Source organism: Felis catus, chromosome B1 (genome assembly GCF_018350175.1).
Source record: "Felis catus isolate Fca126 chromosome B1, F.catus_Fca126_mat1.0, whole genome shotgun sequence".
Taxonomy (NCBI): Eukaryota; Metazoa; Chordata; class Mammalia; order Carnivora; family Felidae; genus Felis; species Felis catus.
The window spans coordinates 58,251,752-58,279,622 of NC_058371.1; the positions used below are offsets into that span (position 1 = coordinate 58,251,752).

General features: G+C 37.9%; 1 long non-coding RNA gene across 1 annotated transcript; it reads right to left on the reverse strand.

Moving 5' to 3' along the window:
* Window positions 1-460: 460 nt before the first annotated feature.
* On the reverse strand, window positions 461-27,756 carry LOC123384879. Its single transcript, XR_006596591.1, has 3 exons — window positions 21,714-27,756; window positions 8,161-8,239; window positions 461-2,757 (listed from the first exon to the last, which is right to left on the reverse strand). It is a non-coding gene; the product is annotated as an uncharacterized LOC123384879 (long non-coding RNA).
* Between the last annotated feature and the right edge of the window lie 115 nt (window positions 27,757-27,871).

Consider the following 27,871-nt stretch of genomic DNA (forward strand, 5'->3'; position numbering starts at 1 on the left):
TCAACAATAGCCAAAGTATGGAAAGAGCCCAAATGTCCATCAATGGATGAATGGATAAGAAGATGTGGTATATATATACAATGGAGTATTACTCGACAATCAAAAAGAATGATCTTGCCATTTGCAACTACGTGGATGGAACTGGAGGGTTCTATGCTAAGCGAAATTAGTCAGAGAAAGACAAATATCATATGACTTCACTCATATGAGGACTTTAAGACACAGAACAGATGGACATAAAGGAAGGGAAGCAAAAATAATACAAAAACAGGGAAGGGGACAAACCATAAGAGACTCAAATATGGAGAACTTACAGAGAATTACTGGAGGGGTTGTAGGAGAGGGGATGGGCTAAATGGGTAACAGACTTTAAGGAATCTGCTCCTGAAATCATTGTTGCACTATATGCTAACTAATTTGGATATAAATTAAAAAAATAAAAGTAAATAAAAATAAAAAATAAATTAAACAAAAGAACTGTTTTTGCTGCATTTTGTGAGTTTTACTAAATCTGTTTCCAGTTTCATTTGTCTCAAGATTTTTTTTTTAATTTTTTTGATATCTTCTTTGACTCATCAATTGTTCTATAGTGTATTGATCACATATTATGAATTTCCATGTATTTGTAAATTTGCCAGCTCTCCTCCTGTTGTTGATTTCTAGTTTCATACCATTGTGGTCAGAAACAATACTTGATATAATTTCCCTCTTCCTGAATTTGTTACTTCTTTACCAGCTTAACATGAGGTCTATCCTAGAAAATGTTCCATGTGCACTTGAGAACAATGTGCATTCTGGTTGTATTGGATGGAAATATTCTGTATGTATCTGTTATGTCCATTTGGTCTGCAGTGTTTTTCATTTCTACGGTTTTCTTATTGAATCTCTCTAGATGATCTATGCATTGTTAAGAATGGGTTATTAAAGTCCCCAACTCCTATTGTATTGCTGTTTTTTTCTCCTTTTCGTTCTATTAGTATTTGCTTTATATATTTAGATGCTGTGCTCATTATATAATGACCTTCACTGTTTCTTGGGCCATTTTTAGCCTAAAGTCTATTTTGTCTGATATAAGTATGGTTACCCATGATCTCTTCTGTTTTCCATTTGCTTGAAATATCTTTCTCCATTCCTTCACTCTCAAACTATGTGTGTCCTTAAAAGTGAGTCTTTTGAGGTCAGCATATCATTGAATCCTTTTTTTTAATCCATTCCATGTCTCTTTATTGGAGAAAATAATCCGTTTATATTTAAAGTAATTATTGTAAATAAGTAAGGACTTACTTAGTGCCATATAGCTCATTTTCTGTTTGTAGACACTTTGTTTCTTCTTTCCTCTCCTATCTTCCTTTGTGATTTGATGACTTCTTGTGGTGGTATGAATCCCTTATCATAATATTTTGTGTATGTACTGTAGGTTTTTCCTTTGTGGTACCATGAGGCTTACATAAATTATCTTTTAGTTATAATGTGCTATTTTAGGCTGATAACAACTTAACTTCAATAGCACAGAAAAATTTATACTTTTACATCTTTCCCACTCACATTTTAGGTTATTGATGTTACACTGCACATCTTTTTATATTGTGCATCCATAAAAAATTATTGTCATTATGGTTACTTTTAATACATTTGTTTTTAACATTTAAACTGGAGTTGTAAGTGAATTATGCACCATTACAATATTAGAAAATTTGACTTTGATTATATTTTCACTATTACCAGTGAGTTTTACAAATTCATACATTTTTTCTATGTTAATTAATTTCTTTTTATTTCCACCTGAAGAACACCCTTTAGCACTTCTTGTAAGATAGGCCTATCTGTGATGAATTTCCTCAGCTTTGTTTGTTCAGGAAAGCCTTTATTTCTCCTTTTTTTCTGAAGGACAGCTTTGTTGGGTATAGTAAGTTTCTGTTTTTACCAGAGCCCAAAGGCTATTTTTGTGCTTCTCCTGTGAACTCCAAACTGCACTGAAATTAAGTACTGAGATCTCCAATATATGTACTTTATCTGGCATATTTTGGTCACAAGGCAGGGCTGTCCATGCTAACTCAAGGAATAGTTCTGGAGTAGTTGCCATTTAAGGATAGCCATTTTTCAAGTTCCTATGTGTGCGATCTCACAATTATTCCCAAATGAGGCATGAGCTGGCACCAAAGCCCAATTAGTCTGAATAGCAATTGGGATTTACTCTTACTTATTAATGAGAAAAGGTTAAAGTGTCCATTATGAACTTTGGTAAGAATGCCTTGATATATTCCCATCCATCATCCCACCCAAGAAACCTAATGTTGATTGTAGAATCTGTGATTTTATCTGGGTTCATGACCATTGGTTGCTCATCAAAGTTGGAAGTTGATCATTAATAGAGGTTTCATCTCTATCCACTCATCTATCTACTCAAAGCCTATCATCATATCAATATGTCATATTAAATAAGACTTGATGGTAGCCTCTCAGATTGATATTTTTATAAAAGTTTATATATTGGAAATTTTTCATTTGCCTAGAGAAACAGTAAATAACATGATAAGAAAACTCCACCAGAGTGGTTAAGCCCATGATCTCTGAATCAGACTGTCTGGGTTCAAATTTTAGCTCTGCTACATACATTCATATGAGCTTCTACATCTCAATTTCCCAATTTATAAAATGAAGTTAATAATAGTACCTACCTCACATAGTTCAGCTTTGAACCTTAATTTTTAACCAACTCGATCTCAATACTTCCTCATGTAAAAACAAGTTCCTATCCTAAAAATAAAACTCCCAATTAAAAGGAGAAGAAGCATAGATACATGTTCACAAAAATGCATTTTACAGTTGCCAACTCCAAGAAACATTATTCTGATTCTTACCTTTTGGGTTTTAATCCATTTCTTATGAAGTTACTTGTGTGAGAGACTCATCTTGTTTACATTGTTTCTTCCTAAGTTTGAAGGGCAAAACCTAACTCACTGAATAAGTTGAAGCTTCTATTAATTCCAGTAATCCAATGAAGCTAATTTACAATTTTATAATTTTTCTGACCCCAAACAGCCATACTATCTGAATTTTACTAAAGATGGTGATCACTGGCCATCTCACCCCAACTTTTTACTTTTAACTTGTTTGTAGTATCACAATGCTGCCACCATTTGCCCCACTCTTTTTTACTCCTTAGTAATAATCTAGTCACAAGGGGTGATGAGCATGGAAAAACAAATGCCATTGCCATTGAAAGTCATGGGTACATGATTCTCTACCAAGTGCTCTGCACCTTCATTCAGTATTTTTCTGCTCAAGTAGTCTTTTATTGGGCCAGTCCCAGTTTTGGCTCCTTTTGTTTTGATTGAGCATTAATTCCGCTATTAAAAATTGCACCCTTTGTGGAATGTCTTTTCCTCCCTTGAGGGCTATGAATATAGACCTGTAATCAAGGTTTGGGACCAAAGCTACTCCAATCAGACTTATCCCAGGTCTTTGCATCTTTATGGAAGTGATATAAGAATAAAAATGTAAAAATTTATTTATTCCAGTGGTGGTTCCTGGACAAGACCATAAATAGTTTTGCCCCTGAAGCCAACCTGTCTCAGACTTATTCTTCATCATTTCTGCATATACTTTTAAGAATTTTTTTTTTGCTTTAAGCTAATATTAATCTCTGTACCTTGAAACAAAAGGATCCCACCTATTAGCATTTGTACCTGCTCATGGCCCCACAGTTAAAAATCAAAATCCCGGGGCGCCTGGGTGGCTCAGTCGGTTATGCGTCTGACTTTGGCTCAGGTCATGATCTCACGGTCCGTGAGTTTGAGCCCTGGTCGGGCTCTGTGCTGACAGCTCAGAGCCTGGAGCCTGTTTCCGATTCTGTGTCTCCCTCTCTCTCTGCCCCTCCCCCATTCATGCTCTGTCTCTCTCTGTCCCAAAAATAAATAAAAACGTTGGAAAAAAAAAAAATCAAAATCCCTTTTGATGATGTGGGTTTTTTCCCCTATGGGTTTCCGAAAATGAAAGCAACCACCCCAATTATTCTCTGCTTATAAGAAATTTACTACTTTTCATTAAAAAGGCATTTTACGTGAAAGGATTATGATAGACATCTGAAAACGTGCTGGTTATTTTCCATTTGCCTTTCCAGATCCACCCTCCCCTTGCTTCCCTACTGTCTCTGCCTGAGGCCACAGAGGCTCATCTGTTTGGAGTCATCAACAGGCTCCCTTGCACTGTTGTTTCCAGTTGGACTCAGTCAATGGAGAGCCCCCAGAAAAAAAAAAAAATCAAGGAAAGAAGAGAGTGAGGTTGGTGTGTTAGTCCTTGGGCTCCCTCCCTGCAGATTGGCCCTGGGCTGGCTGCCTGGCTCCTCTACCCCATGTTGCAGCCCTGCCAGGCAGCCCTTTCCATACAACCCCTTTTCCTCACCTCTGTAGGCTTAGGAGTGGTGTAGCACCACAGTGCTGAATTATCTCAGTGGCTCCTCCACATGAAACTATACCTCTATAAATACAGTTGATATCTCAGTGTTTCATCTACTTCCTGACAGAATCCCACCTATTACAGCAAACTGGCATTGTCTTTCACCCGTAAGAATATCCTCTTTTAGTCATTGCCACATAGTTGTCAATACCCTATGACCAGATTCAAGAAACAAAAAACAGAGGTTTGTGATCTGATGAAGTGATCCAGGCAATTGCCATAGTTTCCTCACTTAGCTCAGTTTTCTAATCTCTGCAGGACTGAAGCCCGTGATAGGCACTGGTCACTTTTTATCTAATTCATCCCAAATTTATGATAAAATTCTCTCTTTCTTGCTGCAAGGGATATAAAGATGAAATAGTAAAGTCGGCTCTTATCATGACTTTAGGCGGCAGGGAAAATTTAGCATTGGCTACTGCTATTTGCAAAACTGAGTCATGCTAGATAGGAAGTTGACATTATGAACACAAAAACAGTTTGTGGAACAGTCCATTCCAGTTTTTTATCTAATGATCATATATTTCCCTGACATCTCTTTAGGCCATGAACCTGAGCAATTTCCCCTGTTACAAAAGTTGGGTGAATGTGTCAACTTAGTCATTAGGGCAGCTGCCCAGTTCTCGGGATGTGTCAAGCATCAGAAAAAGGATACACTGGTCATTTGCATTTAGTTGTAGGCATATGGTTTTACTCCCACATATATGCTCTCTCTCCCAGAAGTTATCAAAAATCAAAATAAGTGGACTTGCAGCCCAAACAGTAAAGATGCAATTTCTTTAGAGACTGAAGCAGACCATGGCTAGGCTTTCTATAGCACAAAGGTTTAATATCTGTCGCAAGGTGAGGAATTGCCTTCTATGGTAATAAGATGAATCTTTTCGTAAGGGGTGATGTGGCCCTGCAGCAAAACTATACCTCTGGGTTCCTCTGCATAGTCTACATCGACCTTTGATTTCTGAGGGCCTCACCTTATGTTATATATATCTGATATATATCCTTTATACTGTTGGCCCTTTTTATACTAAATCAAAATGAGAGACCCCTTGCACTGAGTAAATCATTTGTCTGGTTTTCAAATCTAGACCAGATTTTTTTTTGGCCTGGCCTAACTCAGTAACTAAAGTGGACTGAGTATGAAGCCAACAGGTTCTCATATGAAAGAGACTTAGATTCTAATTCCAACTCTGTTATTTACAAGCTGTGTGTTTCAGGTCAAAGAATTTCACTTTACTAAGCCTTAGTTTTCTCATCTATGAGAGTATCTATATCATAAAATAACATGTATTTAAAGCACTGAGCACAGTGCCTTGCATATTACAAGCGCACCATAAATATCAGCAATTATTATTACATTATAATGCCCAGCAACAACTGTAAGCCCAAAGATCAGGCCTAAAGGAGTCATTTTCACATCATAAATGCAGTGGATAATAAGAAGTACCTTGAAAAAAATCCTTTTATACTTTTAACCTGTCCCAGAATAAGAATCATAAGATCTATTTTATATAGATTCTACCACAAAATTCCCCAGCAAGGCAACAAAATTCATCTTATGCACTAAAATTGAATATTTGTGCTGATTACATTGGACAAGTCAGATAATGGATTTCATTTAAAAAAAAAAAAAAAGGGAAAAGCCAGAACCCAAATAAAAAGTCATCAACAGAGAATTTTACTTTACACAATAAAAAATTTAAACCTGTACTATCTGTAAAAGCATGGAAAGCTCGAGTAAAAGGGACTTAAATCTGTTTGTTAGACTTAGTCTCAGATGGGTAATTCATAATGTCACAGTTTGACCACACACTTAAAAAACAAAAACAAAAACAAAAACAAAAAACAAAAAACAACTAATGGTGCCAACTGTATTTTCCAAAGATTACCTCAACTGTATTTCCCATCATGCATGCTCTTTTATGATGTGGCTTTGTGCTCCTCCATCGGGAAGTATTTATTTCTCCATCCTGTTGAATCTAAACGTGTCCTGTGACTGCTCAGATCAAGTGAAATTGGGAGAAGTCACTCTGTGCCAGTTTCATACGTAACCATTAACTGACCTGGCAGATGCTATGCCTACAAAACCTAAGCCATATGGAATGGCCCTCCTTCCATGGCCCCAGTAGTTGCCTACAGTTGGCAACAACTGCCAGCCACATCAGAGAGCTACCCTGGATGTCCAGCACAGTCCCACTTCCAATGACTCCATCCCCAGTCTCCATAGACAACAACCCAAGAGATCAGTAAACCCAGGACTGTGTGAGAAAATCATACACGGCATTCAAAACCACTGCGATGTTGTTGTTGCTGTTGTTGTTTCATGTTTATTTATTTTTGAAAGAGTACAAGGGGGGAGGGGCAGCGAAAGGGGGACAGAGGATCTGAAGTGGGCTCTTTGCTGACAACAGAGAGCCCAATGTGGGGCCTGAACCCATGAACCACAAGATCATGACCTGAGCCGAAGTCGGAGGCTCAACTGACTGAGCCAACCAGGTGCCCCACTGTGTTTTGAGTTTGTATACTAAATAGCAACAAATGACCAGAGCAATTAGCCACATTTGACTTAAATACCTGTTTTTATCCCTCTATCTGGCTCCATCTTCCTTTCTGATAAGCAATAAACACTTGGGATTCCTTTCCTAGATACTTGGTTCAAATCATAGCTATTTATCTAAAAGTCCCAATTATCTGAATATCTTTTAGTCAATAATGCTTTCTACATTAACATATCAGCAACTTGAAAAAATGTGATTTTATTAAAATTTTCCAACATCATTTGATTGAACAATCTAAGAAATCAACAACAGCAGACAAAACAATCTCTAGCTACATCACTACAAGCAGAAACACAAGTAAATCAAACCAGAAGATTTATGGCAATTTTTTCTACGGCTAGAAATTCTTAAGAACTTTAGAAAAATCTCCATGTGATAAGGTCTAGTCATAATAACATAAGCAAATATGATATCATTTTCTTAATGTATAATCCCTTAGGAGATATTTGAATAATATTCTTCAAAGTAAGTACTACTTGACAGAAAGGCAAGTAAAGGGTAGAATTTTTTTTTCTGTGAAAAGCAAAGATTCCTTTCAAATTTTCAATTCATATATTTAAATGCAAATGTAGGTATATAAATACATTCTAAAAGTCTTTTTTTTAACTATTTGTGTATGCCAGAAATAAAGCCATAGCAATTATGTTATTATGAAGATTAAAAGCAAAAATTCACTTAAGAATGATCAGTTAAAATATAAAATTTAAAATATTATATGAGGTATTTTTAATTATTTATATGTACATGGAAAAAAAATGGGAATTGTAACTTTACACAATGCACATAAGAAAAAAATCAAAACACTGATTTTCAGAAATAGATTTTATAACTATATAAGAATTTTGCTAGGGACACCTGCATGGCTCAGTCAGTCAAGCGACTGACTCTTGATTTTGGTTCAGGTCATGATCTCAGGGTTGTGAGATTGAGCCTCACGTCAGGCTCCATGCTCTGCATGGAGCCTGCTTAAGATTCTCTCCCTCTCTCTATGCTCCTCTCCCCTGCTGGTATGCACTCTCCCTCTCTCTCTAAAAGTAAAAAAAAAAAAAAAAAGGTTAAAATTAATAAAATAAATTAAAAAAAAGAATTTTGCTAGAAGCCTTGTTAACTCCATAGTTTTGATTATCATATGGGTTAATTCATGGCTCACCTTCATTGTTTTCATATGGTAACATCATGCTTCTCTCTTTCTATATCAGTAAGAAGCTACTAACATTATCCACTGGTATCTAAAAGAGAAGTGCAAATTAGAACTACAAGGAGATAGCCTTTTTCACACATTATATTGGTAAACTTCCATAAGTTTAGCAATGTACCTCACTGGCAAAGCTGTGGGGAAAAAGCATGTTCATAACTTTGTTGGTAGTAATACAAACTAGCACCACCTCTGTGGAGGGAAATTTAGGAATGTCTAGCAGACTTACTTAGGCATTTGTCTTTGCACCAACAATTCTATTTCTAGTAATCTATCCCAGACATAAGTTAGCAAAAATATAAAATGATTTAAACATGAGGTTAATTGATATAGTATTTCTTGTATTAGCAAAAGAGTAAAAATAATCCAATTGTCTATCAACAGGAGAACTGGTTGAATAAACTATGAGACATCCATATAACTGAAGCCATGCAGCTGTAAAACAGAATGAATAAAAGCTACATATGTGGACACAGAAGAGTCTTTGTTACATATTTGAGTGTAAAAAAGCAAGATGCAGAAAAGCACATATAGGATAATGCCTTTTTAAAAATTAAGGCAAAAATGTGAATACAAATATAAAATATTTACAAAATTAATATAGAATCATAAACCACTTATAAACAATATAGGGGTGCTTGGGTGGATCAGTCAGTTAAGCATTGGACTCTTACTTTTGGGTCAGGTCATGATCCCAGGATCATGCAATCGAGCCCCACATCAGGCTCCATACTGAGCGTGGAGCCTGCTTAAGATTCTCTCTCTCCCTCTGTCTCTGCACTTCCCCCGACTTGCTCACATACTCTCTCTATATCCCTCTAAAATAAAATAAATAAAATAAAAGAAACAATTTAAACATTAACCTATAAAGAGAAAGAGAAAATAGGGAGGAGGAGATAGAGATAGATGTGAGATTTCTCTGACCATTCCATATTTATAGTTTTGACTTCGAAGTCATATAGAGGCTTTATATACTTAAAAAAAAAAAAAACTTAAAGAGAATCCCTAAAATTTGAATACAGAAATGACTATACCTAATTAATATCAAGTTAGTGGCCTAATTTTTAGTATTTTGATTGTACAACCTTCCTAGAATATTCTAAGGGCAAATAAAACTGCAAAGACATCTTAAACTACATTCAATAGCCTTCTTGGAACGATTTTATATCTAATAGCATAAAGCAAATGAGTAATTATGCTAATACTATTAGTATCCAAACTTGTCCATGTAAAAAGATAAGTTACAAGTATAAAATCAAAGAATTTAAGTAAAAGCCAGATAGTAGTAAATTAGACATATAAACACCAATAGGAATTCATAACTATTTCCAAAATATGTATTTCCAAAAACCAAATATTGTTGGTGATTTTTTAAATTCCTGATATGTACCTGTATTATCTAAATTTCCTTCAAAAAGTATATATATATTCAATAATAAACCATGAAGAATATTATTTGCTGAAAACAAAATTCCAATTCTGTACTCTGTACTCTGAACTAGCTTGGAAGCAATGACAAAAGAGTGGCAAGAAGCACAAGTTCCTAAATTCTAGTCTCTTAATACTATTTCTCTCAAAGAAATTACCCATGCCAGCTCTGGGTAAGGGATATTCAAGATGAGCATAGGCCCTCTATAGTATCAGAAAGCAACAGATGTTTTCAAAATAGGGCCATGTCAAAAGGTCACTGGAGATATCTGGAAAGACTTCCCACTGGGCAAATAAAGCAAAATGAGAACATCAAGAATGGTGACTACAATTTGATTAAAAGCATTATATATGTAAAGATTTTATTGGTTTCCTATTACTGCTGAGTAATGACAAATTACCATAAATTCTGTGACTTAAAACAACACAAATTTATTATCTTACAGGTTAATCCTAAAATCAAGATGTCAGCAATGTTATGTGCCTTCTGGTGGCTGTAAGGGATAATCCATTTCTTTGCCTTTTGCAGCTATGGGAAGCTGCCTGTGTTCTTTGGCTCATTTCCTTCCTCCATCTTTAAAGGCAGGACTGTGGTATCTCCATGTTTCTCTGTCTCTGACCCCTGCTTCCACCATCACATCTCCCTCTCTGCCTCTAATACTTCAGCCTCCCTCCTATATGGACCATTGTGACTACACTGTGCTCATCCAGATAACCCAGAATAGTCTTCCCACCTTAAGATTCTTAATTTAGTCACATCGGCAAAATCCCCTTTGCCATATAAGGTTACATTGTCACAGGTTCTGGGGATTAGGACATGGACATCTTTATGGGGCTATTATTCTGTCCACAATAATGATACTCAACACAAAGAGAAGGAGGAAAAACCCTCACTGAGACATCAACTCCTTCCTCTGAAAACTGACAATTAAAGGAAAAGGCTAGGAGTGCCTGGGTGATTCAGTCAGTTAAGCGTCCAACTTCTGCTCAGGTCATGACCTCATGGTTCATGGGTTTGAACCCTGCATCGGGCTCTGTGCTGACAGCTCAAAGCCTGGAGCCTGCTTTGGATTCTGTGTCTCCCTCTCTCACTGCCCCTCCCCTGCTCATGCTCTGTCTCTCTCTGCCTCAAAAATAAAAATAAGCATTAAAAAATTACAAAATAAAAAATAAAGGGAAAGAATAAATTATCATTTTTGCAACTATTTCAGAGTAACCAAATATCTCTAGTTGATGAAGTAACTTCTTCATTACAGAATAATTCCATCTAATAAATGGAAAGAAATGATAGAATTAGAAAAATCATCATTTTGCAACCTCTAATATAATCCTTATTTCAGACAACAGACAAAAATGGATGAAATCATTAGTTGGAAGATTGATGGGAATTTCACAGTGGTGAGAATACAGTTATCACCAGCTGAACCTATTGACTAGAGAGTCACTAAAATCAAGACAATTGGACATCATGTGCCTGATGCAAAGCCATGTGTGGTGTTAATACCAAAGAAATGGAAACCTAAGTGTATTCAAATGTTTAGAACTAATTTCCAGTCAGCAGGAAATATGAAAAAGAACAAATTAAACTACATTATGAATAAGAGATAAATTTAAAATGTGGGGTTTGCTGCAGTACAAACTGACTGACTTTTTTAAACAAGCCAGCAATGTGAAAAAGAAAGAAGAAAAGGAAAGGTGAGATGTTCCATCCAGAAGAGATATAACAGACAACAATCAAGGGCAATGTACAAAATCTGTTTCGATGGTATAAAAAGGCTGTCTTATAACTGGGGGATACGATAATTGGAAAAACTTGAATATAGACTGGGTATTAGATACTATCAAGTAATAATAATTTTGAATGTGTGATAATTAATGGTCACAAGTCTAGCTAAAATAATATCTTGGTCCCTCTTTTTAGAGATGTGTAATAAAGAATGTAAGGGTGAAATGACATTGACTCTGTTTTCAAATACTTTAGCAAAAGAAAATAATAAAGTCAAACTATACAAATCAACCTGGGAAAACTGTCCATGACATATTGTTAAATATAAAAAAAAATACAAGTTACTGGGGGAAGATTGTGGAGTAGGAGAATCCTAGGCTCACCTCATTCCATGGATACCCCTAGATAATACCCACATCAGTGTGGGGAAAAAAAAACAGAAAATGACCTAATGACTGGCAGAATAGTTTCTCTACAGTTAGTCATAGAGAAGATGCCACATCAAGAATGATAGGAGGGGTAGAGACATGGTCAGCAACCAAACTGACCCAAAAGACTGATCTCAGAAGGGAGGGACACTGATGATATGCAGAAGAAAGAAAGCAGACCCAACACCAGGCACCCCAGGCATGGGGGACCTGCACTGGGAAGACAAATCCCCATAATATTTGTCTTTGAAAACTAGAAGAACTTAACCTTGCAAGTTTTTTTTAAAATCTGTGGGGCTTAACACTAGGAACTTTAAAAATCACCAGGCTCGGCTCTGGTAAAGCCACAAGGCACTAAGAAACTGAGGCTATGCCCTTAAAGAATAGCGTAACAAACAACCTCACCAAGATACAGCATAGAAGAAGCAGTTTGAGAGGCACCTGGGGTATACAGGAGGGATATTTATTTAATGGTCTCAGAGCACATGCAGGAGGGGCAGGGGTCTTTGCAGGACTTCTTCAAGAACAAAGGAGTTGGCTGGTGCCATTTCTCTCTCCTTGCTTCCAGCCTAGATACCCAGACACCTGCAGGAACCAGCCCAAACACTTATCACTTAGCTTGCTAATAGCACACCCAACCCCATGTTCTCCCTGGCAGGAATCCATCCAAAGCCAGTGCCATAAGCATCTCCTTGTGCAAGCAACCCCATCAGTGGCCAGCACCATTCTGAAGGGACTCCTACCCTGGAGAGAGGGGAAGATAACCACAAACACCAGTTTGACTACAGCCCCAGTAATGAATGGGCTGGGGGAAGATATCTGATATGACTGCTGGCTCTGCTCACCAACAAAAACCTCACAGGGGGCAACACAAAAAGACAGCATAGTAGCTCAGGGTCACTGCAACCCCAACAGACAGACTGGGAGTAGACATCTTATCTAACTGCAAGCCCCACCAACCAACTAGAGCCTTTCAGAGGACAACACTGGGAGAGCACCCTGTACTTCAGTGCAATACAGTTCTGGCAAACAATCCGAGAACAGGCATCTGGTCTGACCTGACTCAAGCCCAAAGTGGCCCTAGACTGCCCACTTACCAGCACAGGGACCAAACCCTGTTCACAACAGGCAAAGAAGGTCATAACAGATGACTGGACTGAAGGCAAAGATGGCTCAACCATAACAGTAGGGTGCATGCAACACTCTTAAAAGACATCCCTGAAGCACCTGGTTCTAGTGCACAGGGGTCAGTCACTGCACTAAAGGGCACTAGAGGATCTCTTCTTCATAAGGCCACTACTTTAGAGATTAGGAGACATAACTGACTCTTCTAACACACAGAAACAAAAAAAACACAGAGAGTTAGACAAAATGAGGAAACAGAGGAATATGTAACAAATGAAAGAACAAGACAAAAATCACAACAAAATTGCTAAACAAAATGCAGATAAGTAGTATGTTAGAAAGAGAATTCAAAATAATGGTCATAAAGATGCTCCCTGGACTTGAGAAAAAAGTGTTGGATGTGAGTGAGACCCTTAACAAAGAAATAGAAAATATTAAAAAGAGCCAATGAGAGATGAAGAAACTAAAAATTGAAATTAAAAATACATCAGATGGAATAAATAGAACACTAGAGGAAGCAGGCGAATGGATCTGAAAGAGTAATGGAAAGCAACCAAATGGAACAGGAAAAAGAAAAAAAAAATAGAAAATGAGAATAGCATAAGGGAACTCAGCAACACAAGCAAGCATAATAACATTTGCTTTATAGGGATCCCAGAAGGAGAAGAGAGAGAAAAGGAGGCAGAAAATGTATTTAAAAAGTAATATCTGAAAATTTCCCAAATCTGAGGAAGGAAACAGAAATCCAGCTCTCGAAGGCACAGAGATCCCCCAACATTTCAACCCAACGAAGTCCATATAAAGAGAAATAATTAAAGTGGCAAAAAGTAGTGATAAAAAGAGAATTTTAAAAGCAGAAAAAGAAAAGACAACAGTTATATACAAGGGAAACCCCATAAGGCTATCAGCTGATTTTTCAACAGAAACTTTGCAAGTCAGAAGAAAGTTGCATGATATATTCAAGGTTCTGGAAAAAGAAAATCTACAACTAGGAGTACTCTATCCAGCAAAGCTATCACTCAGAGTAGGAGAGATTGCATATCCCAGATGAACAAAAGTTAAAGGAATTCTAAACCAGACATAGAAGAAATGTTAAAGGGGATTCTTTTTTTTTTTTTATGTTTACTTTTATTTTTGAGAGACAGAGTGCAAGGAGGGGAGAAGAAGAGAGAGAGGGAGACACAGAATCAGACGCAGGCTCTAAGCTCTGAGCTGTCAGCATGGAGCCCGATGCGGGGCATGAACCCATGAACCATGAGATCATGACCTGAGCCGAAGTTGGACGCTCAACCGACTGAGCCACCCAGGTGCCCCAAGGGGATTCTTTGAGTTGAAAGGAAAAACCATAATCAGGACCAAAAAAAATTAAGAAAGGAAAAAAATTCAGAGGTACATATAACCATAACAAAAAAAAGTAGGTTAGAGGTGACTGGGGGGCTCCAACTCTTGATTTGGGCTCAGGTCATGATCTCACAGTTCATGAGATTGAGCCCGGCATCAGGCTTGGCACTGACAGCGTGGAGCTTGCTTTGGATTCTCTATCCTTCTCTCTCTGCCCCTCCCCCACTCACATGTGCACTCGCTCTCTCTCTTTAAAAATAAATAAATAAACTTAAAAAAAGACTTTCTCTAAAACATAAAAGTAGTAGATAAATCACTTACAAAATCAATACAGAGGTCAAAGTATAAAAGCAGTAAAATCAAGTATACCTATAAAAATCAGTCAAGCGTGTCACAAAATAAAAGGATGTAAAGTATAATGTCATATACCTAAAACATAAGGTGGGGGAGGGGAGTAAAAATTTAGGCCCTTAGAATGAATTCAAACTTAAGCGACCATCAACTTAACACAGACCATCAACTTAACATAAATATGCACAAGATTTAAAAAAAAATTTTTTTAACGTCTTATTTATTTTTGAGACAGAGAGAGACAGAGCATGAACAGGGGAGGGGCAGAGAGAGAGGGAGACACAGAATCTGAAACAGGCTCCACACTCTGAGCTGTCAGCACAGAGCCCGACGTGAGGCTCGAACTCAGGGACGGTGAGATCATGACCTGGGCCAAAGTCAGACGCTTAACTGACCGAGCCACACAGGCGCCCCTATATGCACAAGATTTTATATATAAGCCTAATGGTAACCACAAATCAAAAACCTGTAATAGAGATACCAAAAATAAAGAGAAAAGAATCTAAGCACATCACTAAAGAAAGTCATCAAAACACAAGATAAGAGAGCAAGAGAAGAAATGAACAGTGAACTACAAAAACAACTGTAAAACAAGCAACAAAATGGCAATAAGTACATCCCTATCAATTATTTTGAATGTAAAGGGACTAAATGTCCCAATGAGAAGACATGGGGTGACTGAATGAATAAAAAAAAGCAAGACCCATCTATATGCTAGCTACATGACATTCACTTCAGACCCAAAGACACATGCAGATTGAAAGTGAAGGGATGGAAAAGCACTTATCATGCAAAAGGAAGTGAAAAGAAAGCTGAGGTAATAATACCTACATCAGACAAAATAAACTTTAAAACAAAGACTGTAACAAGAGACAAAGAAGGATACTACATAATCATAAAGGGAACAATCCAACAAAATACAACAATTGTAATTATTTATGTACTCAAGATGGGAGCACCCAAATACGTAAAGCAATGATTAACCAAAGAATAGAAGAAATTAATAATAATACAATACTATTAGGGGACTTTAACACCCCACTTACATCAATGGTAGATCATCCAAACAAAATCAACAAGGAAACAGTGGCTTTGAATGACACATTAAACCAGATGGATCTACCATATATCCAGAACATTCCCTCCTAAAACATCAAAATACATATTCTTTTCAAGTGCACATGGAATATTCTCCAGATCACATGTTAGGCTACAAAACACGTCTCAACAAATTCAAAAAGGTTGAATCATAGCAAGCATCTTTTCTGACCAGAATACTATGAAACTAGAATCAACCACAAGAAAAAATCTGGAAAGAGCATAAATACATGGAAGTTAAATAACATGATCCTAAACAATGAATGGTTCAACCAAGAAATCAAAGAGGAAATCAAAAAATACATGGAGAGAAATGAAAATGAAAACACAATGATCCAAAATCTTTGGGATGCAGCAAAAGCTGTTTTAAGAGGGTAGATTATAGGAACAATGGCATACCCTAACAAGCAAGAAAAATCTCAAAGAAACAATCTAACCTTACACCTATAGGATCTAGAAAAATAAAAACAAAGCCCAAAACAAGTAGAAAATAGGAAATAATAAAGATTAGAGCAGAAATAAATAAAATACAGACTAAAAAAATAAAATAAATGAAACCAGGAGCTGATTCTTTGAAAAGATAACAAAATTGATAAACCTTTAGCAAGACTCACCAAAAAGAGAGAGGACTCAGGGTGCCTGGGTGGCTCAGTCGGTTAAGCGTCCAACTTCAGCTCAGGTCATGATCTCGCGGTTTGTGAGTTCAAGCCCTGCGTCAGGCTCTGTGCTGATGGCTCAGACCCTGGAGCCTGTTTCAGATTCTGTGTCTCCCTCTCTCTCTGACCCTCCCCCGTTCATGCTCTGTCTCTGTCTCAAAAATAAATAAACATTAAAAAAAAAAAAAGAGAGAGGACTCGAATAAATACAATCAGAAATAGAAGTAACAACCAATACCACAGAAAATACAAAGTATTATAAAAGATTACTATGAAAAATTACGTGCCAACAAATTGGACAACTTAGAAGAAATGGATAAATTCCTAGAAACATATAACCTCCCAAAATGGATCAGGAAGAACTAGAAAATTTGAACTGACCGATTACCAGCAATGGAACTGAATCAGCAATCGAAAACTCCCAACAAACAAAAGTCCAGGAACAGATGGTTTCACAGACGAGTTCTACCAAACATTTAAAGAAGAGTTAATATGTATTCTTCTCAAACTGTTCCAAATAATAGAAGAGGAAAGAAGGTTTCCAAATTCATTCTATGAGGCCAGGATTATCCTGATACCAAAACCAGATAAAGACACTACAAACAAACAAACAAACAAACAAACAAAAAACTGCATGGTGGGGCCCTCAGGTAGCTCAGTTGGTTAAGCATCTGACTTTAGCTCAGGTCATGATCTGTGGTTTGTGAGTTTGAGCCCCATGTTGGGCTCTGTGCTGACAGCTCAAAGCCTGGAGCCTGCTTCAGATTCTGTTGTCTCCCTCTCTCTCTGCCCCTCCCCCACTCACACTCTCTCTCTCTCAAAAATAAACATTTAAAAAAATTTTTTAAAACTGCAGGGCAATATTTCTAATGAATATAGACATAAAAATCTTCAACAAAAAAAATAGGAAATGGAATATAAAAATAAGTTTAAAAAATGATTCACCATAATCAAGTGGAATTTATTCCAGGGATGCAATGGTGGTTCAATATTTGCATATCAATCCAAGTGATACATCACATCAGTAAGAGAAAAGATTAAAAACCACATGATCATTTCAATAGATGCAGAAAAAGCATTTGACAAAGAACAATATCCATTCATGATAAAAACTCTCAACAAAGTAGGTTTAGAGGGAACATACCTCAACATAATAAAGGCCATATATAAAACAAACCACAGCTACCATTATATTCAATGGGGAAAAACTGAGAGCTTTTCCTCTAAGATCAGAAACAGGACAAGAATATCCATTCTCACCACTTTTATTCATCATAGTACTGGAAGTCCTAGCCATAGTAATCAGACAACAAAAAGAAATAAAAGGCATTCAAATTGGTAAGGAAGAAGAAAAACATTCACTATTTGCATATGACATAATACTATACATAGAAAACCCTCAACACTCCACCAAAAAACTACCAGAACTGATCAATGAATTCAGTAAGGTTTCAGGACATAAAATGAACATATAGAAATCTGCTGCATTTCTATACATTAATTATGAAGCAGCAGAAGGAGAGATTAAGAAAACAATCCCATTTATAATTGTACCCAAAATAATAAGGTATCTAGAAATAAATTTAACCAAGGAGGTAAAAGATCTGTACTCAGAAAACTATAAAATATTAATGAAAGAAATTGAAGACACCACAAACAAATGGAACAATATTCCATGCTTATGGATTGAAAAACAAATATTGTTGGGGCGCCTGGGTGGCGCAGTCGGTTAAGCGTCCGACTTCAGCCAGGTCACGATCTCGCAGTCCGTGAGTTTGAGCCCCGCGTCAGGCTCTGGGCTGATGGCTCGGAGCCTGGAGCCTGTTTCCGATTCTGTGTCTCCCTCTCTCTCTGCCCCTCCCCCGTTCATGCTCTGTCTCTCTCTGTCCCAAAAATAAATAAAAAACGTTGAAAAAAAATTAAAAAAAAAAAAAAAGAAAAACAAATATTGTTAAAATGGCCATACTACCCAAAGCAATCTACAAATTCAATGTAATCGCTTTCAAAATACCAACACAATTTTTTACAGAACTAGAAGAAACAATCCTAAAATCTGTAGGGGACCATTAAAGACCCTGAATAGCCAAAGCAATCTTGAAAAAGAAGAACAAAACTGGAAGTATCACAATTCCAGGTCTCAAGATATACTACAAAACTCTAGTCATCAAAACAGTATGATACTGGCACAAAAATAGACACCTAGATCAATGGAACATTATAAAGAGCCCAGAAATAAACCCACGCATATATGGTCAATTAATCTATGACACAGGAGACAAGAATATGTAGTGGGAAAAAGACAGTCCCTTCAGCAAATGGTGTTGGGAAAACTGGACAGCAACATGCAAAAGAGTGAAACTGGACTGCTTTCTTATACCATACACAAAAGTGAACTCAAAATGGATAAATACCCAAATGTGATTCCTAGAAGGAAACATAGGCAGTAATCTCTGTGACATAATCCATAGACATGTTTTTCTAGAAATGTCTCCTCTGGCAAGGGAAACAAAAACAAAAATAAACTACTGGAAACAGCAAAGGAAACCATCAATGAAACAAAAAGACAACCCATGGAATGGGAGAAGATATTTGCAAGTGATATATCTGATAAGGGGTTAATATCCAAAATATATAAAGAATTTATACAACTCAACACCAAAAAAAAAAAATCCAATTTAAAAATGGGCATAAGACATGAACAGAAATTTCTCAAAGAAAACATACAGATGGCCAACAAGCACATGAAAGGATGCTCAACATCACTCATCATCAGGGAAATGAAAAGGACACTCCTAGGCTAGCTGTTTACCATCTTTAGGAACTGGTTAACCCTCAGAAGGGCAGTCCCTCCAAGGTCATCAAGGCTTCAAGACATCAAACCATCAGAACATAGAAAATAAAAGACATGGTTAACACACCCACAACAGGAGCAATGTCAACCTCCTCACTGACTTATGTTGCTCCTTTAGGACAGCAACAGTTCATACTCATGCTTTCAAGGTGAGGCTTTGGCAGGCAATCCACAGTAAATAATGTCACTTCCTTCCCTCGGTGCGTTAGGGCTCAGACGGCAAACAGAGTATTTGGATGCAGTGATCACCTGCAACCCTCTATAACTGGAGGACTGGGAAATCCAAACCTCCTCTACCTCTGCCACTTCTTCCTTTTGGAGCCCAAGTAGTCTCAGGAAACTAGGTGCGACAGACCGCCCTATGCCAATTCTAGTCCAACTCAGGGGAAGCTCTTGTCCCAGGAAGGTTTGCTGTTTCCAAGAATTCCAGTGCCCCATGGCATTCATTTATTTCCTTATTACAGTCTCCCAAAATGTGCTCTGACACACGGAAGAGTATAGGTTAAGGTGAATTCCTCTCTTTGTGGAGTTCTAAGATTCCCTCATCTGATCACTGACTCAGGCTATTAATAAAATGTCCCCACTCTGCTTTCCAGTGGCCTATAAAGCTCTGTTGGGACTTCTAGGTGTTCGCAGAGCTCCTTTTCCAGCTACCAGAGACTTGGTTGGCCGTACAGTCAAGTGCTTTGTTGAGGAAGTGCATCCCTGACCTGCAAGGTTGACATTTATTTTTCCCTCTTTCCTTTGCCTGGCCAGTTTCACTAACTAGAATTACATTGAACCACAGGCTGAGTATAGATGGAGAATTTCGTACTCCACATCGATCTGAGTAAGACCGATGTTTGTTTTCCTAATCTAGAGTCTCCCAGCCAAAGACCTCTGCACGAAAATCAGTGCACAGCTTTTAACCCATCTTCTTGCTGCATACTCAAGAAGGTGACATGTACTAACCCAGCTCTCTACTCACCCTGATCACAGATACATTTTGTCACCAATACTTAAGGATTGTTCACTTTGAGAACAGAAGTGACCACAAAAGCTAGACATCCTGACATCCCAACAGTCTCTGACATTTCTCACACTCTGACACCTGCCATCCTAGAAACATCCTCATTACACTTGCTAACCAGGGTCCAAAAGGAAACTTTCACTATGTTGGAGAAGAACATCCAGAAAAAAGCCGTAGCATTCAATAATCATTTCCTTCTAAGAAACTATCAACTATGACAGTCAGCTTCTTCTTACAGTAAAAAAGGCACCACTGCCAATTCTCACTCATTCCACAAATGACTAGCCACAGAAAACCCTCTGCCCCTGATATTAAACAATCCTTCCTCTTTTGAAATGTTTTAAAATTGCTCATTTGGGGGTGCCTAGGTGGCTCAGTGTGTTGAGCGTCTGACTTCAGCTCAGGTCATGGTCTCATAGTTCGTGAGTTCGAGCCCCATATTGGGCTCACTGCCGTTGGCACAGAGCTTGCTTTGGACACTCTGTCCCCCTCTCTCTGCTCCTCCCCCATTTGCGCTCTCTCTCTCTCTCTCTCTCAAAAATAAACATTTTAAAATTATTAAACATTTAAACATTTTAAAATATTAAACATTTAAAAATGTTAAACATTTTTAAATAAATAAAATTGTTCATTTGTTACCTTGCAGCCAACCAAGGACTGCCCAATGTACCCAAAGAATTACAATTACAATTAGTAAGTATTCTCTGATTCTAAAACCTCACCTCCGAAGGCCTACAGGACACTCAAAATTTTCTCTTTTTATGACACAAAAATTACTTTCCTTTCTAACATTTTTTAACTCCTGCCGAAACAAAAGTAGACAGTATGTGGGTTTTCTTGCCACAAGTTTATGAATAAACAGCCTTTATTAATTTTGTCTTGGACTTTGTTTTGTCTTGACACTTAATTTATAAGAACCATAGTTTTCTCAGAGATGCATCACAGGCTTGAAACTTCCCTAAGATGACACCATAATTGCTCAGATGTCTTGTAGAGACAACGTGAAGGGCTTAAGAGCCTAATGTAAGTTTAAATTGGATGCTCATTTTTTTTATCTTATAGTGTAAACAGGGGAGAGGGACAGAGAGAAGTGTGTGTGTGTGCAAAAGGGAGAGAGAGAGAATCTTACTATATTGAGGCCCCAGTATCATCTGAGACAGTGGGCTTGGGTTGGACAGCTGGGACCTTATATTTAGCTAACAAAGACACTGAGCAAATTTTTCTTCCCAATATTCAAATTTGGAGGAAATTGTTTTTCCCAAATAAAGCCTATTTGCTTTCATCTCTGCTTGCAAACTGCCAGTTCTTGCCTGAGCTCATCCCATATTTATAATACTTTATGGAAAGCAGCAAGGAATGGCCAAGACTCTGACTCTAGGCAACATCTTCCCCTAAGGCAACCGGCTCCATGAACTCATGATCTGACTTCTGAATTATCACGGAGAGCGGCAGAAGGGCTTCACCGAATGATTTCCTATGGTATGACCAGACTCACCTGTTTCCAGTTTTCTAAATATAATCCATTCTTCACCATCCATGGCTCAACTGTTAAGACAATGTCATAGATCTTCGATTTTTGTTACAACAACACTCTACTTCCAGTATTAATTTCTATATGAGGGAAAGAATAGGCTGACATAAATTTTTAATGCAGTGTCTTCTTTTTATGTTTATTTATATTTGAGAGAGACAGAGCGTGCGCCAAGGAGGGATGGAGAGATGGAGACAGAATCTGAAGCAGGCTCCAGGCTCTGAGCTGTCAGCACAGAGCCCAACGCGGGGCTTGAACTCATGAGCAATGAGATCATGACGTGAGCTGAAGTCGGATGCTCAATGAACCGAACCATCCAGGCGCCCCTAATGAAGTGTCTTAAAGATAATAGTCTGGCCATTCATGTGGTATGGCAGCCTTTCTCCCTCAGGACATTTAGGGTCCCAGATTCATTTTATTTTGTGCTTAGCCATATGCTATTGCAGAAGTAAGCAAGCTTCTTCTGTAAAGGACAAAATAGCAAATATTTTAGGCTTTGCAGGCCATACCGTCTCCATTGCAACTATTCAACCCTGCTGCAAAAGCAACCACAGACGGTAAGTTTTAAAAAATGAACGTGGTTATTTTCCAATAAAACTTATTTATGGACACTGAAATTTGAATTTCATATAATTCTCACATGTCATGAAATATTATTCTTCTTTTGAGTTTTTTCAACCATTTAAAATGTAAAAATAAGTCAAAAACAAGGCCAGATTTGTCCCATGGGCTGTGGTATGCTGATCCCTGTGTGAGAAGGTTGTCCTCATCTGCACGGTTGAAACTGAGTCACAGGCATGTCTATGACCCAGCTCACGTGGTATGAAAAGAGGGAGTCTGGAGCAAGAAATTTTGTTTTAAGCAAATTTTGTTTTAATACCTTTTTGTTCACCTTCCACTGGGAAGAATTTAGTCACATAGCCTCACCTCATGGCAAAGGAAGCTGGAAAATAGAGTTAAAACTGGCTGGTCACATGCCCCAGAAGAAGGGGAGAGCATACAACAAATAGCTTTCTGTTACACAACCCCAAGACTAGTTTCTAAGAACCTCATTAGGGGTCAGTAGCCTGATGTACTTCATATAAAGTTGTCTAAGCCACTACTTTAATTCTGCAGCTTCCTGGGTCTAATTTTGCCTTAATGTCTCTTTCACACAGCTGCATGAGATGAAATGCTCTCCAGTTCTCTGTATCATTCTTCTAATGATCTATGTCCATCTAGGGAGAAACTAGAGAAATATTCTTGGCTCGTGTCTAAAGTATACTGTATACATGATGCAGTGTTAATCTATGAAGACTGACAAATTTTGGGGGTCCTTGATGAGTTCTCACATATAATAATTATAATGATATAGTAGTTATAACTATATAACAGGTTACATAACAGTTAGGGACTCATGTGTGCATCAGGCCAGTAAACTGCTTTAGAATCTCAAGTACAGCTGGATTTTTTTTTCTATGGCACTATCCATTAGTGACACTTGTCCCCTCCCCAACCTTTTGGCTTATAAATATCCTGGGATATTAAAACGGATATACAACCATAGAGAAGTGTCACACTGGCCCCTCAGTAGCTGAGATAGTGGTGCAGATGGAGCAAAATCCTCTAAGGCTCCAACCAGAATATCCATTGCTGATGTCCTGAGTTCAAGTAATGGGAAGTTGCAAGAACTCACAAACATTACCCACTAACTGACAAGAGCCAGCACAAGTGAGCGGGATTGATATCAATCTATCACTTCCAGAAGCTGGATAGAATGTAAAGAGGTTAAGATCTGATTTTATGGAAAGGTCATAAATGAGATGAAATTTTTCAATTGGTAACGGAACTACAGACAAAAACTTCACTGGGGATGGATGGGATCCTGACGGAAAGAAACTGAAGGAGCTAAAGTTGATGGGATTACATTTAGGAAGCAGATTTCTTTTCTACCTCCCCTGACTTCAAACAGACTCTGTGGAATCCTCCTCCTCTGCCCCTTCACAGTATCTGGAGCAGATCCCAAAAGATTTTGGTCATTTTCAGCTTTGAGAACAGCTTTAAGATCACTGTCAGGGTGCCACTACGCAGGAGAGTTTGAAGACAGGGAAGAAGGAAAAGGGAAACAAAGTCAGTATTTCTCAGCCTGACCCGGGATTGCGCTGCTCCATTTCCCTTTCATTCCATTCAGTCAAGTGCTTCACACAAACACTAATGTCAGCTGGTAGTTTGGAAGAGAAGTTCGTCTCTACAAATAAATATGGTACTGTCTCTTCTCTTCTCATTCTCTGCTACTATTCTATTACTTGCCCAAACTACTAAAAACTAACGTAAATCCTGTTCTACATTCTCCCCCAACCCATTCAATACACTTGTGGCTACAAAGTCCACCATTCTGTACTCTGGTATCCTGATATGTGTAAAAATAATAGAAGTGTCATTCCTTCTAAACTCACAATAGTACCACCCAAATCTAACCTCCTCCTATGATCCCTCAGTGCAGACGTACCTCATTATACTGCAATTCACTTTATTGCACTTCACAGATGATACGTTTTTTACAAATTGAAAGTCTATGGCAACTCTGCATCAAACAAGTCTGTTGGCATCATTTTTCCAACAGCATTTGCTTACTTCATGTCTCTGTGTCACATTTTGGTAATTCTTACCATATTTCAAACTTTTTCATTATTATTATAGTTGTTACGGTGATCTGTGATCAGGTGTCTCTGATGTTACTATTGTAATTGTTTTGGGGTGCTACAAACTGCACCCATATAAGACAGCAAACTTAGTCAATAAATGTTATATGTTCTGACTGATCCACTGACCAGCTGACATCCATCTCTTTCCCTGTCTTCAAACCTCCCTATTCCCTGAGACATAACAATATTGAAATTAGACCAATTAATAACCCTGCAATGGCCTTTTAATTGTTCAAGTGAAAGGAAGAGTCACATGTCTCTCACTTTAGATCAAAAACTAGAAATGATTAAGCTCAGTGAGGAAGGCATGTCAAAAGCTGAGATAAGCTGAAATCTAGGCCTCTTGTGCCAAAGAGCAGAGTTTTGAATGCAAAGGAAAAGTTCTGGAAGGAAATCAAAAGTGTTACTCTAGTGAACACACACATAAGAAATCAAAACAACCTTATCGCTGATGTGGAGAAAATTTGAGTGGTCTGGATATAAGATCAAATTAGCCATAATATTCCTTTAAGCCAAAGCCTGATCCAGAGCAAGGCCCTAACTCTCTTCAATTCTGTAAAGGCTGAGAGAGGTGAGGAAGCTGCAGAAGAAAAGGTGGAAGCCAGCAAAGGTTGGTCCATGAGGTTGCAGGAAAGAAGCTGTCTCCATAACAGAAAAGGGCAAGGTGAAAGAGGGAATCCACTCCTAGTGAAGAAACTGTGATAACTGTTGAAATGACTACAAAGGATTGAGAATATTATGTAAGCTTAGTTGATAAAACAGCAGCAGGGTTTGAGTGGATTGACTCCAATTTTGAAAGAAATTCTACCATGGGTAAAAAGCTACACAACAGCATCACGTGCTAAAGGGAAATCCTCATGAAAGAAAGAGTCAATCAATGCAGAAAACTTCGTTTTTGTCTTATTTTAAGAAATTGCCACAGCCACCCCAACTTCACCAACCACCACGCTGATCAATCAACAGCCATCAACATCGGGACAAGAGCCTCCACCAGCAAAGAGATTATGACTCACCGAAAGCTCAGATGATGATTAGCATGTTTTAGCAATAAAGTATTTAATTAAGGGATGTACATTGCTTTACATATGCATATATTATTATACAAAAATGCCATTGCACACTTTGTAAACTACAGTACATTGTAAGCATAACTTTTTATATGCACTGGAAAACCAAAAAATTCATTTGAGTTGCTCTGTTGTGGTATTTACTTTATTACAGTGGTCTGGAACCAAACCCACAATATCTCTAAATAGTACCACTGTCCACCCAGCTCTGCCACCAGAAACCCAGAAATGATTTTTGTCACTTCCTTCTCCCTTGAATCCATTTCCAATCCATCAAGTACTGTCAATTTTGTTTCCCAATTTGTCCATTTCTCTTGGTTTCCACCATCATAACCAGGTCTCAGCCAAAATACTCCACTCTCATCTGGATTAATATAGTAATCTAATCGATCTCCCTTCATCCAATTTTGCCTCTTCTAATCCAGCACGTTGAAGACAAAATGAACCGAACGTGCTTCCCTTCTGACAACACGTCTATCCTTACCTCTATATTCCCATTTGAACTCTTCCGTGTTTTCAATTACTGTTGGGGTAAGAACTGAAACCTTGACTAGAGCCTACAAAAACCAGTATGATTTGACCTCTGCCTACCTAGTTTCATCTCTTTCCATTCAACTCTTCAATTTCTAGCCTCCTTTCACTTCCTTGAATATACCATGTTTTGTTATCTAGGAAATCTTTGCATGTTCTGTTTCTGCTACTGGGAATACTCTCCCTTTATCCACTCTACATTTGCCTACTTCTCCTCGGCCTTTAGATCTCAATGGAAACATTGCTTCCTCAAAAGACTGTCTCCCTTCAACCCAGAGACTACATCATTGCACCATTATACACTATCACAGCACTGTGTGCCTTTCTTCTCAGCCCTTCCCAGTGCCTATTAAAGCACTTGGTATAGGAAATGTCAAACAAATATTTTTCAAATCAACCCTTGCTCTGGGGGCTTCAACTTGCCACAAAGAATAATATCCTGCTTCTTATTTTGAATCTTGTTTTAACTGCCACCTGCATACTTCTTTTTGAAAAAAAAAAAAGTCAACAGACCAAAAATTTCTATTTCTTTTGAGTTTATGCCCATGAGTAGTTCTTATAGTTGGGTAGGCAAGATAATATTATACACCCGTCTTTACTACAGATTTTAAGCCCAGAATGCCCACCAATAAACTTGACTGTCTAAAACAAACCTCTCTTGGGGCGCCTGGGTGGCTCAGTCAGTTAAGCATCTGACTTTGGCTCAGGTCACGGATCTCACGGTTTGTGAGTTCAAGCTCCACATTGAGCTCTGTGCTGACAGCTTGGAGCCTGAAGCCTACTTCCAATTCTGTGTCTCCTTTCCTCTCTGCCCCTCCCCTGCTCACACTCCGTCAATCTCTCTTTCTCTCTCAAAAATAAACATTTAAAAAAATTTAAAACAAACCTCTCTCATATCATGGTTAGATTCTGTGGTAAATATGTTGAATAAGGGAAAAGTGTCTCTTTTAAAATTAGCCGTAACAAAATGCTTTATATATGTACTTTGCTCACTTTGTAGTTTTCACATTTTTCTATTATTTGTTGACTTACAGTACCCGTTGAATATACACATACGTATGCTTACTCATCAGTAATAGGAACTTTGTGTTATTTGTCTTAGTAAACTCAGCCCAAGTTTGCACATGGTAAACATTTAGTAATTCTTTTTAATATAATGGATTTAGTCCCCTCAGTTTTCTGAGAAATCCTTGAGATAAATCTTTTTCTTTTCTTTTTCTTTTATAAAAAGATAGAGCAAGCAGGGAAGGGAGCAGAGGGAGAAGGAGAGAGAGAGAAAGAGAGGGAGAGAATCTTAAGCAGGCTCCATGCTCGGTGGGGAGCCCAACACAGGGCTCAATTCCATGGCCCTGGAATCATGACCTGAATCAAAATCAAGAGTCAGACACTCAACTGACTGAGCCACCCAAGTGCCCTGAGATAAATCCTTTCTAAGTAGGATTTCTCAGAATATTCTGAGCTGTCCCTTTTATCATTAATATTGTTTATTATCATTAATATTTCTAATTTAATATTGCTGATAAGAATGAAAACAGCTGATAATTATTAGGCCCTTATATGTCAGATGCTGCAAAGCAATTTATATGCATTTAACACTGATAATAATCCTATGAGGAGCACCTGGGTGGCTCAGTTGGTTAAGCATCCGACTTGGGCTCAGGTCATGATCTCATGGTCCAATGAGTTCCAGCCACGCAACGGGCTCTGCGCTGACAGTTCAGAGCCTGGAGCCTGCTTTGGATTCTGGTCTCCCTCTCTCTGCCCCTCCCCTGCTCATGTTCTCTCCCTCCCTCTCTTTCTCTCTCTCTCTCTCTCTCTCTCTCTCTCTCTCTCTCTCTCT